A 12,532-nucleotide genomic window follows, 5' to 3' on the forward strand; every position below is an offset into this window, starting at 1 on the left:
TTTAGCTTAAGACTTCCCTGATTCTAGACCCTTCCCCTGCCTCTCATTCTGGAGTTAGGGCCTGGGTCTCAGAGGTGGCTCCTCCTCCCCATAACTAATTATCCCTGTCTCTGATGCACAAAAGGAATTAGACCCTAATTGTACCTTAGGCAGGGATGTTATTAATCTGTGACAGTCCCTGGTGCCTGGGCCTGCCCTTTGGGCATTGCCTATGGAACAGATATCCAACCATGATTAGGAATGGATGAAGTCTGTGTGTTCTAAATTATGAAGTCCTGGGTCTAAAGGACTGACCTCTTCCCCATTCCCTGAACACACTACAGCTCCCCTTCCCTTCCTTAAGTGTCCCTTCTTCCTGATCTCTGATGAGTAAGACAGAGATGTGTCAGCCAAGGAGCTGTGTCCTTTCTCTCTCGAAGCCCCAGTACAATGAGGCTCTCCCATCCTTGACCCATAATGGGTTTCACTATCATCCTAAAAGGAGATAGCAGCCAGGTTTGCCCTTCACCATTCCAACCAAGTTCCCATCTTCCCCAGTCAGATCTCTGTCCTTGCCTCTGCCTCCAGTGCTTTTCCTGATCCCTTCTCCTGGGCTATTAACCACATGGGATTTCACTTAGAAAGCACTTGGCATCATAGAAGCTAGAAAAGAAATTAGATACTGTCTAATTCGCCTTTCCAGAAGAAGGAGTGAGATCTAGCCCAGACAGGGAAAGCATCACTTAGCCAAGGTCACACTGCAAGCTGATGGCAGAGATAGCACCAGGATCCAGGGTTTCTGACTCCCGATGATGGGGACACGGACTCATTAGACCAGGGTATCCCCCCTCGTCCCACTACACCACTGAACTCCTTTGTCTTCAGGCCCCCAGGCCTTTCTCCTTCTCACCATATCCTGGTCTGCCCTATAGTCCCTGCCCCTCCCCAGGGGTGCTGACCTGGCCATCAGTACCCAGGTCTTAGCTGGGGTAGGGGGCCTTGACAGTCAAGGGGGAGATGCCCCCGACTGAGCCACTCTATAGGACCAGATGCGTTATGGGGATGTGGCTCCCTCTGGACTTCAAGTGACAAAGATTAGAGTTGGTCATTCCCTGGATTGGACCTTCTTTGAAGTCATTCCTTAATGTCTCCCCTAAAAGCTGGAGACAAATGGAAAGGGTGACTCCTAGAAGTAAGACTGGAGGGTACTTCCCACCAAATCCCTTCTCAGCTCTGTAGTGGTTATGGCCTAGGCGTGGGCCAGGTGGGTCTTGTTTGGTCCTACTCCCCTGAGAAAGCTCACCACATTGTACCAATAATGACACCAGCATGAAGTTTTATTCTTAATCCTTGGATCCCCCTGAAATCTCCTCAAAGCCTCCCAGAAACCTCTCTTGCCATCCATGCCCCGAGCTATGTGTACTATGTTCGGTGAGTAGTCTCTGTTTCTCTCTCTGTGTCTCTGTCTCTCTCTGTGTGTCTCTGTCTATCTCTCTCTGTCTCTCTGTTTCTGTCTCTGTCTATCTCTGTCTCTCTGTCTGTGTCTGTGTTTGTGTCTGCCTCTCTCTGTCTCTCTTTCTCTGTCTGTCTGTCTGTCTGTCTGTCTGTCTCTCTCTCTCTCTCTCCTTCAGGACTTTTAGGGGGAGGCGGGGATTGCTTCCTTTCCTTCTACCTTGGCCCCTCTCCCCTTTGCTAGCTAGCCAGTTCCTTTTCTCAAAGCCCTATGGTGGGTCTAGAAGCCATCCTTGACTCAAAAGTGAGCTGAACACAATATAGAAGCCTCCCTGAGTCACAGGTTCAGCCACCAGAACAGCATGCATGTAATTGTGTTTATGTATGCACACTCATATACATGGAATGACCATCAAGTACGTACTGTAATTAAAATAGAAGTCCCCTGCCCCAGTGCAGAGGGGGAGGGCACCTTGCATAGGGCATTTCATTTATGAGCCTCAGTTTCCTCTTCTTGTAAAATGAGGGGATTGGACTAGAATCCAAGAGTCACAAACCATGTCCTAGAATCCAAATCTGGCCAGCCCCTGTTTTTGTTCAGAATGATTTTATTGGCTTTGGTTTTTGGTTTTTTGAGGGGCAGGGCAATGAGGGTTAAGTGACTTGCCTAGGGTCACACAGCTAGTAAGTGTCAAATGTCTGAGGCTGGATTTGAACTCAAGTCCTTCTGAATCCAGGGCCAGTACTCTACTGCACGACCTAGCTGCCCCTTCAGAATGATTTTAACATTTTAAATTACAATAAAACTTAATTTAAAGATTTTTAAAACCATTTTTAGCTTGAAGACTGCCCAAAAAAGGAGCTATCAGATTTAGCGCAGGGGTTGTACTTTGGCGACCCGTGCACTAAATGATAACTAAGATACCTTCCAGCTCTGAATCCTATGATCCTATGATTGTTTCCAGTCCAGAGGACCCAGGTCAAGATAAGGGCTAGAAGGAGTTAGAAAAAAGGAAGTTAGTCTCATGTGAAAGGAGCTTAGTCACCTGAAGGTGAACTTCATAAGTACCAAGGGAGGAGGCAGCCGGTGGTGAAGACACCTTCATGGGACAGTGGAAAGGGAACTGGATTTGGAGTCATATGACCTGGGTTCATATCCCAGCTCTGCCTCCTACAGCCAGAGTGACTTTGCACAAGTCCCTTACCTCGCCCCACCTCCACCCCCCAGTTTTGGGTTCTTCATCTCTAAAAATAGAGGATTGGCAGACATGACCTCTCAGGTCCCTTCCAGCCCTAAATCTAGGATCCCATAATACTCTTACCACTCAAAGACAATTTACTACCCTAGTGGGCAAATCGAATATCCTGTGATCATCCTTTTCAGCCAAGTGAGCTCTGTTGCAGGATTAAGGGGAGTCAGTCCCATGGAACGCTTCCCCCCCCCCCAACCCTCCCCTAGGGCTGCGTCCTGAGATAAAAATTATGGTAAAGTGGGGGAGGCAACCGTGAATGAGTCCTTTACCCTGCTAAGCCTCTCCTCCAGCTCCTTTGGAAGCAAGGGAAACTCAGAAATTCCCCCAATCCATTTGCTCCTCAGGGCAGAAGTTAAGGTGCTGAATTTAATAGCAAAGCAAATTTGACTGAAGAGGAAATGAGATTTCTTTGTCAAGGTGAGTATGTCTGCGAGTGCCCTGAATGAGCTGGGGCTGGGGGAGGTGGGGGGATGGGGACTGGCATTTAGGGGGATGCAAAGAGAGGGAGAGAGGATCTGGAATTATTAGAATGTTGATTATGTCCTCTTGATTGTTAATGAAATTCTTCACCTTGGATTTCTGGACTGCGGGGAAAGACTCCTGAAGCTCATTTCCTAACTGATGAGGGGAGAGAAAGAGAGGGCAGAGGGGATCGGAAGACACACCGCTTCAGAAAAAAATGAAATTCAGGCAAAATAAATAGGATTTAGTGATGCCAAATAACTGGTTTTCAGGGGATCCGCTCCTCAAAGTGATGTCTTTCCCCTATACCCTTGATAAAAAGAGCAAAGGTGGGGCTTGGGCACCTCCTGATCCTGTAGTGCTGAGCTGAGCTTGCTTGGGCTCAGGGTGGGGAGGGGCCGATTCTGAATATTGCCTTCCCAATACTCCTGAGGGAGAAGGAGGATCTTCTTAATCCATTAGGTGCCCCTGGGGTGATCAGGATTCACTTGAGGAGTACAGATTTAAATAGACTAGTTGGTTGGTGACCCCCCCTCCCCCCTTCCACTGAGAAGAGGAAAGGAAAAAAAAAAACAGAGAACAGTCCCCCACAAGAAGACACCAGAAATTTTTCTGGTGGGTGAAAAATTCAGAGTAAATTTTTCCATTTTTCCTGAGCACCTACTATGTGTCCTGACTTTAGGTATTTCAGACTGGTCCCTGACTCTAGGACATCATCATCTAGAAGGGGTGACAGGAGAGATGATCATAAAAAAAGATAACATATTTAGTGCTCGCTACAGACCCCAAAACTATGGGGAAACAGCAGGGGAAAAGCACAGTATTATTTCTGTGATGTTGCTTGGCCCAAGGTCATTTTGCAATGACATTGAAATAGTATAGGGGGCAGCTAGGTGATGCAGTGGATAAAGCATTGGGCCTGGATTCTGAAGAACCTGAGTTCAAATCCAGCCTCAGACACTTGATACTTACTAGCTGTGTGACCCTGGGCAAGTCACTTAACCCTCACTGCCCTACCCCCCCCAAAAGAAAAGAAATAGTGTGACCAGACCCCATCATAATGTCATGCAGCTCTGTAGTAACCTTGTTCCCCCAGTAGTTCCATCATAGTCAATAAACATTTACTAAGTGCCTACTATGTGCCAGGCACTGTGCTAAGTACTGGGGATGCAAAAAAAGGCAAAAGACAGTCTCTGCTCTCAAGGAGCTTACAATCTAATGGGGGAGACAACAAACAAATAAATAAATAAGAGAGGGAAAACACTAGAATTAAGAGGCATTAGAAAAAGCTTCCTGTAGAAGATGGGATCTTAGCTGAGACTTAAAAGAAACCAGGTAAGCAGTAGGCCAAGATGATGAGGAAGAGCATTCCAGGCACCAAAATGCCCAGAACCAAGAAATGGAGTATTTTGTTCAAAGGACTGAATGGGAGGCCAGTTTCACTGGAGGAAGCATTGTTCCTATGGAAATAGCTGGTCCCTGTAATACAAACTGAGCAGCTAGGCAGCAAAGTGGATAGAGCTCTAGCCCTGGAGTCAGGCACTTACTAGCTACGTGACCCTGGACAAGTCATTTAATCTAGAGGTAACCTCAATTCCTCATCTGTAAAATGAGCTGGAGAAGGAAATGATAAACCACTCCAGCATCTTTGTCAGGAAAACCCCAAATGAGGTCATGAACTGAAATGACTCAACAACAATAATACAGTCCCTGTCCCATTTCAAATTAGCCACAGTAGGCAGGCTATACCTGTACTCAACTGGTTTGGGTCTAGAGGCAAAGGAAAGGTTTGCTTCCCTCTATGGCTCCAGGTTGGATAGGGACAAAGAGAAACCAAAATAACCAACTGGAACATTGGTGACCTACACCACGCCCAGAATCCCACCTCCCCCACTCTCACCCATACTCTTCTTCCTACTCCCATGGCCCCAGTCCTAGCACAGGCCCTCTTCTCCTCCTGAGTCCTCTAATTGGTCTCCCGACCTCCCATCCCTCCCTCCTCCAGACCAACCTACACATAGCAGCTGAATGGATCTTCCTAAAATGTAGGTCTTAAAATGCCGTGACCCTGCTCAGGAAACTTTAGCGAGAAAATGCAGAACCTTTAAAGCCCTCCCTAATCTGGCTTTCACCTCCCTCTCCAGGTAGATTTTACTTTACTCTGCTTCACACACTCCAAGGCAGCCAAAGGGATCTGCTCGCTGTTCTCCATACAGGACATTCCAAATCCTTCTTTCAGGCCTCTATACAAGGTTTCTCCCATGCTTGGGGTGCGTTTCCCTCTCCCCTCCCCCTCAGCTCATGGACTACCTGTATTAGGAAGCATTTTCTTGCCTCCCTGCTTGTTAGAACCCTGCCCTTCTCTGCCCTGCCCCATCACTAAAATTATTTTGTAGGTTTTGTATTTACTCGTCTGTACACATATTTTTCCCAGCAGAATCTTTGAGGGAAAGGACTATTTCATTTACTTAATGCCTAGTATACAGTAGGCAATTAATAATTGCCTGTTGAATGAATGGAGTATATGCCATATGCTCAGCACCATGCCAGGAACCTGTGTAGGGCCCTGTAATAGGCTTCTCTCCAAGTCCTTTCCCTGCCTCCCTTCCCTTGCTGTCTATACTCTTAGGTTTGTTCCTGAAATTCTCCCCAAGGCCATAAACCTATAAGGACATTTGGGGACATTATCCTAACAGAGGATGGACATACTTTGTTTTTATTGGTACACATTTGTATTTATTTATCTTTGCAGATATTGCATCCTCTCCTAATAGAATGTAAGCTTCTTGAGGAAAGAAAGGGAGGGAGAAAGGAAGGAAGGAAGGAAGGAAGGAAGGAAGGAAGGAAGGAAGGAAGGAAGGAAGGAAGGAAGGAAGGAAGGAAGGAAGGAAGGAAGGAAGGAAGAGAGGGAAGAAGAAGTGAAAAAAGAGAAAGAGAGGAAGAAAATAAGCATTTATTAAGCACCTACTATTTGCCAGGCACTGTACTAAGTGCTTTATTAATACTGTCTGATTGGGGGCAGCTAGGTGGCGCAGTGGATAAAGCACCAGCCCTGGATTCGGGAGTATCTGAGTTCAAATCCGGCCTCAGACACTTGACAGTTACTAGCTGTGTGACCCTGGGCAAGTCACTTAACCCCCATTGCCCTGCCCCCCCCCAAAATACTGTCTGATTAAATTCTCACAAGGACTCTGGGAAGTAGGTGCTATTATTACCCCTGTTTTGTGGTTAAAGAAACTGAGCCAGAGAGAGGTTAAGGGATATGCCTAGGGTCACACAGCTAATAAATGTCTGAGGCCAGATTTGAACTCATCTTCCTGAATCCAGACCCAGCACTCTACCACCCAGCTGCCAGGGTAGGGACCCTTTTATTTTTTGGCTTTATATCCCTAGCCTAGTGTCTGACACCAGCAGGAGCTTAATAAATGCTTCTTGAATTGAATTGAAACTATATTTACACTGAAAATGTCTTGCTATTACCACAGACCACCCCCCTGCTTTCCCCTACATACAGACCCACATGCACCAGTCCTTTATATTTGTATGTGTGTATTTCTAGGGCCCAATCAGAACCAAAAACCCTTATCTAGATCAGACTCTTGGCTGTGTGTCCTGCTCCCAGGGGCCCCAGAGTTTCTTTTCACTTTTAACAATCACACCAGAGCCTTGATAAAGTCTCTCTTAAAGAAGGGGTCCATTTATAGTGCCACTTATCCATTGTCCCTATGCTGGATCCTCTCTACCATTCTTCCCAAACCTTTTCTGCTTCCATTTGATTTTTCCCTGCTCCCCATCCCCCCTCCTCCTCTGCCCTGCCCCCAGCCCTCCCTGCCCCCCTCCTAACAGCTCCCAGTTGTGAAATCACTGGAGCCCCTAAACACTTAGCTCTTTCCTTGAGATCCCCAAATTTGCCACTAGTTACATATTGATCCTGTTTAACTTTCCCAATGGATAATAAACAAGAAATTAAAATGACTTCCTGGAATATTAATGTAGTAAATGGCACTATTAAAAGAAAGAAAATACAGCTCAGAAAATTCACTTTGATGTAGAGTTTCTACAGGAGGCTCATTTATCTGCAGCTGAGACTCTAGAAATGAGATTCTGAAGGTTTCTCTGATGTCTCTTATTTTTCCCTCACCCAGAATTTAAACAGAAATGGAATCGCAATTTGGTGCCATAAAATACTGGGACTTTTTCTCCTCTCTCCCAAGAACTGAAAGAGAAGCAGGGGCAGACAGGAGCCAAAGTCTCACCAAACTCAAATCCCCATCCTCTGTTCTTCCTAACAAAAGGAGCTAACTCTCCCATCCTTGCCACTCTTTAAACCTTCTCCAAATTGGCCCTTTCTTGGCATCATCCCTGGGTAGCAAAAGAGAAAGTTTATGATGCTTCATCCCTTGTTGTCTTGCCTCGGAAAGATACCCAGGGGACCAATAAGCCAAGGAGAGTCGTCATGACAATTTGGCCTGTGATGGAGGAAGGCGACTTGGGCAGCTCAGAGGATGGCTCTTCCTCCTAAATTACATCCCATTGGCCAAGTTCACACTTTTCCACGGGCTGTCCTCCCCCTCCCCCAATCCCCATGCCTAGAATGTTCTACTGACTCATCCTCACCTTTTAGAATCCCTAACTGGTTCAAGACTCGTGTTGAAATGCCACTCAATTTTACCCAAGGTACAAGAGTAGTTAGTGGCAGAATCAAAACCAGAAGCCAGGTGTGTCCTTTTTTGGAGGGTGAAGTAATCAGGGTATGTCTAGTGTCTGAGGCCAGATTTGAACTCAGCCCTTTCTGACTCCAGGACTGGTGCTTTATCCACTGTACCACCTAGCTGCCCCCAGATGTTTTATGACTATAGTTCAATATTCTTTCCATTACAGCAGGTGTTGCCTTTGTCTTCCAACAGGATCTTCTGGAAACTCATTCCTCACTCAGGAAGTTCCTCCCTTCTCTGACCACAGGTCTTCTACCATCCATTATCCCTTCACTCAGTCTTTAGTGGAGATCAAGAACAGCTAATACTCCCTTGGTGTACCAGCCACCAGCCATCAGCTCAATCTCATTTCCAGATTCAGTGTTCTTCTTCCTGGTCCCTCACTGTCTCTTTCTTTCCCCCTCTCTCCCTCAGCTTCGACCTGTTTCTGTGAGACTCATTCTCCCTTGACTCAAAGTTCAGAAACTGAGAGTTAGTGCATGGGATGTAGCCAGGCTCACCATCTGAGTCAGCTGTATCTGGAATCAGAGGTACTTGGGTTTGAATCTTGGCCCTGCTACTAACCAGTTCTACAGCCTTGTACAACTTCTCTGGAGGAGCTAGGTGGCACGGCTAGTCACCTCAAACACTTACTATGTGACCCTGGGCAAGTCACTTAACCCCAATTGCCTTAAACATTCAGGGCCATCTCTATCCTGATATCTATCTTTCCACTGGACCCAGTTGGCTCTAGAGGAGAGTGGGGTTGGTGACCTTGCACAGCCCTCCCTCATTTAATTTTTAAAAAAATTTTTTTAGTGAGGTAATTGGGATTAAGTGGCTTGCCCAGGGTCACACAGCTAGTGTTAAGTGTCTGAGGTCATTTTGAACTCAGGTCCTCCTGACTCCAGGGCTGGTGCTCTATCCACTGTGCCACCTAGCTGCCCCTAGCCCTCCCTCACTTAAATCCAATTCACTGCAAGTGATGACATCGCCCCAATGTCATGGTCCTAGGACAAACAATAGTCATACATCTTCTCTGGATCTCAGTTTCCTCATCTGTAAGAATATGGGGTTGGACCAGTTTAGCAGTTCTCAAACTCTTTGCTCTCAGGACCCACCCTTTTGTACTCTTAAAATTATTGAGAACCCCAAAGAGCTTTTGTTGATGTGAGTTACAGCTATTGATATTTCCTATATTAGAAGATAAAAGTGACTAATTCTAACATATCTATTTATTAATTTATTTGAAATAACAATAATAAAACCATAACATGTTAGCATATTATATATTTTATGAAAATAACTATATTTTCCAAAACAAAAAAAATTTAGTGAGAAGAGTAGCATTATTTTACTTTTTTTGTTCAAATATCTTTAATGTCAGACTTAATAGAAGGCAGCTAGATTCTCATTTCTGCTTCTGCATTCAATAAGTTGTGTGATGTTGCTTGGGTTGAAACATATGAAGAAAATCCAGTTTCACATAGATAAGTATCTGGAAAAGGGAAGAGTGATTTAATAGAGAAATAATATCCTGGTATTATTATGAAAAGAATTTTGACCTATCAAACTCCCTGGAAGGGTTTTAGGGACCTGCAGGGCTCTGTGGACCATACTTTGAGAATTGCTAGACTAGATCATCTTCAAAAGCTCCCAAGTTTTAAATCTTATCTGCCCTGAAACCAGTTTTAAGTCCTGCAAGGGCTACATCTCTCATAACCTTTTCCCTTTTCCTCAACTACACAGGGCCAAGTTCATTCCACTTTTCTCTTTTTGTCCCCCGTTCTAGTCTCCATCACATATCTATGCTCCTGAGAGGCATCTCAGCAGAAGCCTCCACCCTCACAGGGCAAGAACTTTAGCCTAGTTCCACTCTTAATGTACTGGCTAAGCCCCTACACAAAGGAAGGCATGCTCAGTGCCTCATAGGCTCACAACCACTGAGAAAGACATTGAGTCAGGAGAAGGGATGGGGAAGAAGAGGCTGGCTCCCTGGGGAACCTGCTTGCCAGGTCCCCTCCCTAAGGTAGGTCAGCCTTCTATCAGTTGGCTAAAGCTATGGCAGCAGTGAAGTGAGGGAATAGAACATGGTGGGGGGGGAAGGAGGGAGGGGGGAAGCAGCAACTTCAGGAAACAATAAGAAAGGTCCCTGAGCAAGGTCCCATCCTGATGGGATGATGGGAAGGATTGGGGGCTGCCAATCACATAGAAGGGCCACTGTCTATTTGTGTGTAACTGTGCAAAAACAGGCAAGGTATCCTATACGCCCTGCCTTGGATAAATATACACTATGGTCATGGGTGACCACCGATGACACTTGTATGGCTCTGACAGGCATTGCCGTCATTTTCATGAACACCTTTATATGCCAGTCACCGACATGTAAGGACATGCACACACACTCACTCATCACTGTGTACATATGGACCCAGTCACAAACATACCTCCAGGCATAAGCACCTAGAGTGCTGTCATCTCTTAGCATGCAAACACCCACCCGCAAGTCTCTACCTCTCAGGACTATCTTAGCACTTGCTAAATAGGGTCATAAGACTTAGAGCTGGGGCAGCTAGGTGGTACAGTGGATAGAGCACCAGCCCTGGAGTCAGGAGGACCTGAGTTCAAATCCAACCTCAGACACTTGATGCTTACTAGCTGTGTGACCCTGGGCAAGTCAACCCTCATTGCCCCCACAAAAATAAATAAATAAACAAACAAATAAATAAATAAATAAATAAGACTAAGAGTTAGAAGATATTAATTAGAAATTTTTCTCCTCCCCCTCCTTGTCCCCAGACAGACAGGGTCATGTCCAATCTCTTTTCTTCTCCTTCCCACCCCTCTCCATCACTCATCTAGAGGAAGTTCCTGCTGTCCTTCCAGAGACCTCAGGAACTGTTTCTGCCCTTCCCAAAGCAATCGCTTTATTTTATAGAGAAGAAACTGAGGCACAATGAAGGCATGTGATTTGTCCATGGTCACACAGCTGTTAAGTTGCAGGTGCAGGTCCTCTGGACAAACCCTCTTTCCACTATGCCATAGCACCTCCTATATATTTATCATGACTTGAGTAGATCCAGATACCCAAAGGTCCATGGTGAGCCTTATCTAGGTAAACTGGGTAAAATCAAAGGGCCAAACGAGGCGTGAGGCAAGAATTGAAGACAAGGTAAGGGAGAGGAAGTACTGGATAGGATGCTGTCAGCCCCACCAGCCTCTCCTTCATTCCTCATCCCTCATCCAGGCTGATCTATCCCAGTCCAGCTCTCAAAGACTAAGAACCAGTCTTTAAGCTGGACAGGATAGAGGGTGGCTTGATGGAGAAGTTAGGAGTTGAAGCAGAACTCAAAGATAAATGATAACAGGGACTCACACTTGCATTGTGCCTTCTTCAGAACAACCCTGGCAGGTAAGTGGTACAAATATTATTATTCTCCTCATTCACAAAAGAAGAAACTGAATCTTTAGGAAATTGACTTGCCCAAGATCATGCAATTAGTAAGAATGACAGTTAGAACTTGAACCCATGTCTTCCAACTCCAAGTTTGATACTCCTTTTGGAGGCAATCAGGGTTAAGTGACTTGCCCAGGGTCACACAGCTAGTAAGTATCTGAGGCCAGATTTTAACTCGGGTCCGTCTGACTCCAGGGCCAATGCTCTATCCACTGTACCACCAAGCTGCCTTGGCTCTTCAAGGGTCATTCTTCAGTGCCTTCAGGGCTGGGCCATGCCCTCCTGCCAGAGTGAGCAGGAAGGTCTGGGGTTGGGAAAGCCCAGCAAGCTGAAAAAGGTCTCCCAGAACTCCTTGGTCAGAGAAACTAAGTCATAGCCCTAGAGTCATGGTTCCAAAACCTTTTCGTCTCAGGATTCCTTTATGCTATCAAAAATTATTTAGGACTCCCCCCTAAAAAAAGGACTTTTGTTTATGTGGGTTATGTCTATGAATACTTATCATATGATGATGATGATGAAAACAGTCTTGACTTTGTGAACTTCCTGAAGGGGTCTTGGGGTCTCCAGATCACACTCTGAGAGCCAGTGCCCTAAAGGAAACTTAGTAAGCAATAAGCTAAATAGAGTTTGGGAATGTCTAGGTCGTTCTCCTCATCTCTGCTGACTCTCAGCAGCCAGCACTGGGACCAGGGAACCCATTAGGTAGACATTCAACACCAATTACTGTCACTGGGAGTGGAAAGGAGAGTGCCAGGGACCTAGGAGGCCACACACACACACACACACACACACACACACACACACACACACACACACATTCTCTCTCTCTCTCTCTCTCCTGTCATGGGGAGACAGAGCATCCCTGCTCCATGGAGCCCAAGGGGCCTGATTAACAGGAAATTTTCCGAACACCAATTAGAGCAAAGTTTACTGAACAAATTGTTTGCAGTTGTGCCCTGTAACCATCATGAATTTTAATCCTGCTTCGATTGGCACTGATGTGAGGCTTACAGATGCCTTCATGTAGCATTCCACTCCCTAACCCATCCAAGCCCCCATGATGTCCCACTGGGCTCCTGTGGATCTGAGCTCGTGGGCACTGGTCCTCTGCTTGGCCTAGACACAAAAGGGAGGGCAAAGGGGAGAGGGGACAGAGGTGAGGACCCTGGAATGATGGAGTTTCCTGCCAGTGTCTTGTGGTGAACATAGACATTTATGATACATGTACAGGACAA

Source organism: Dromiciops gliroides, chromosome 2 (assembly GCF_019393635.1).
Source record: "Dromiciops gliroides isolate mDroGli1 chromosome 2, mDroGli1.pri, whole genome shotgun sequence".
NCBI lineage: Eukaryota > Metazoa > Chordata > Mammalia > Microbiotheria > Microbiotheriidae > Dromiciops > Dromiciops gliroides.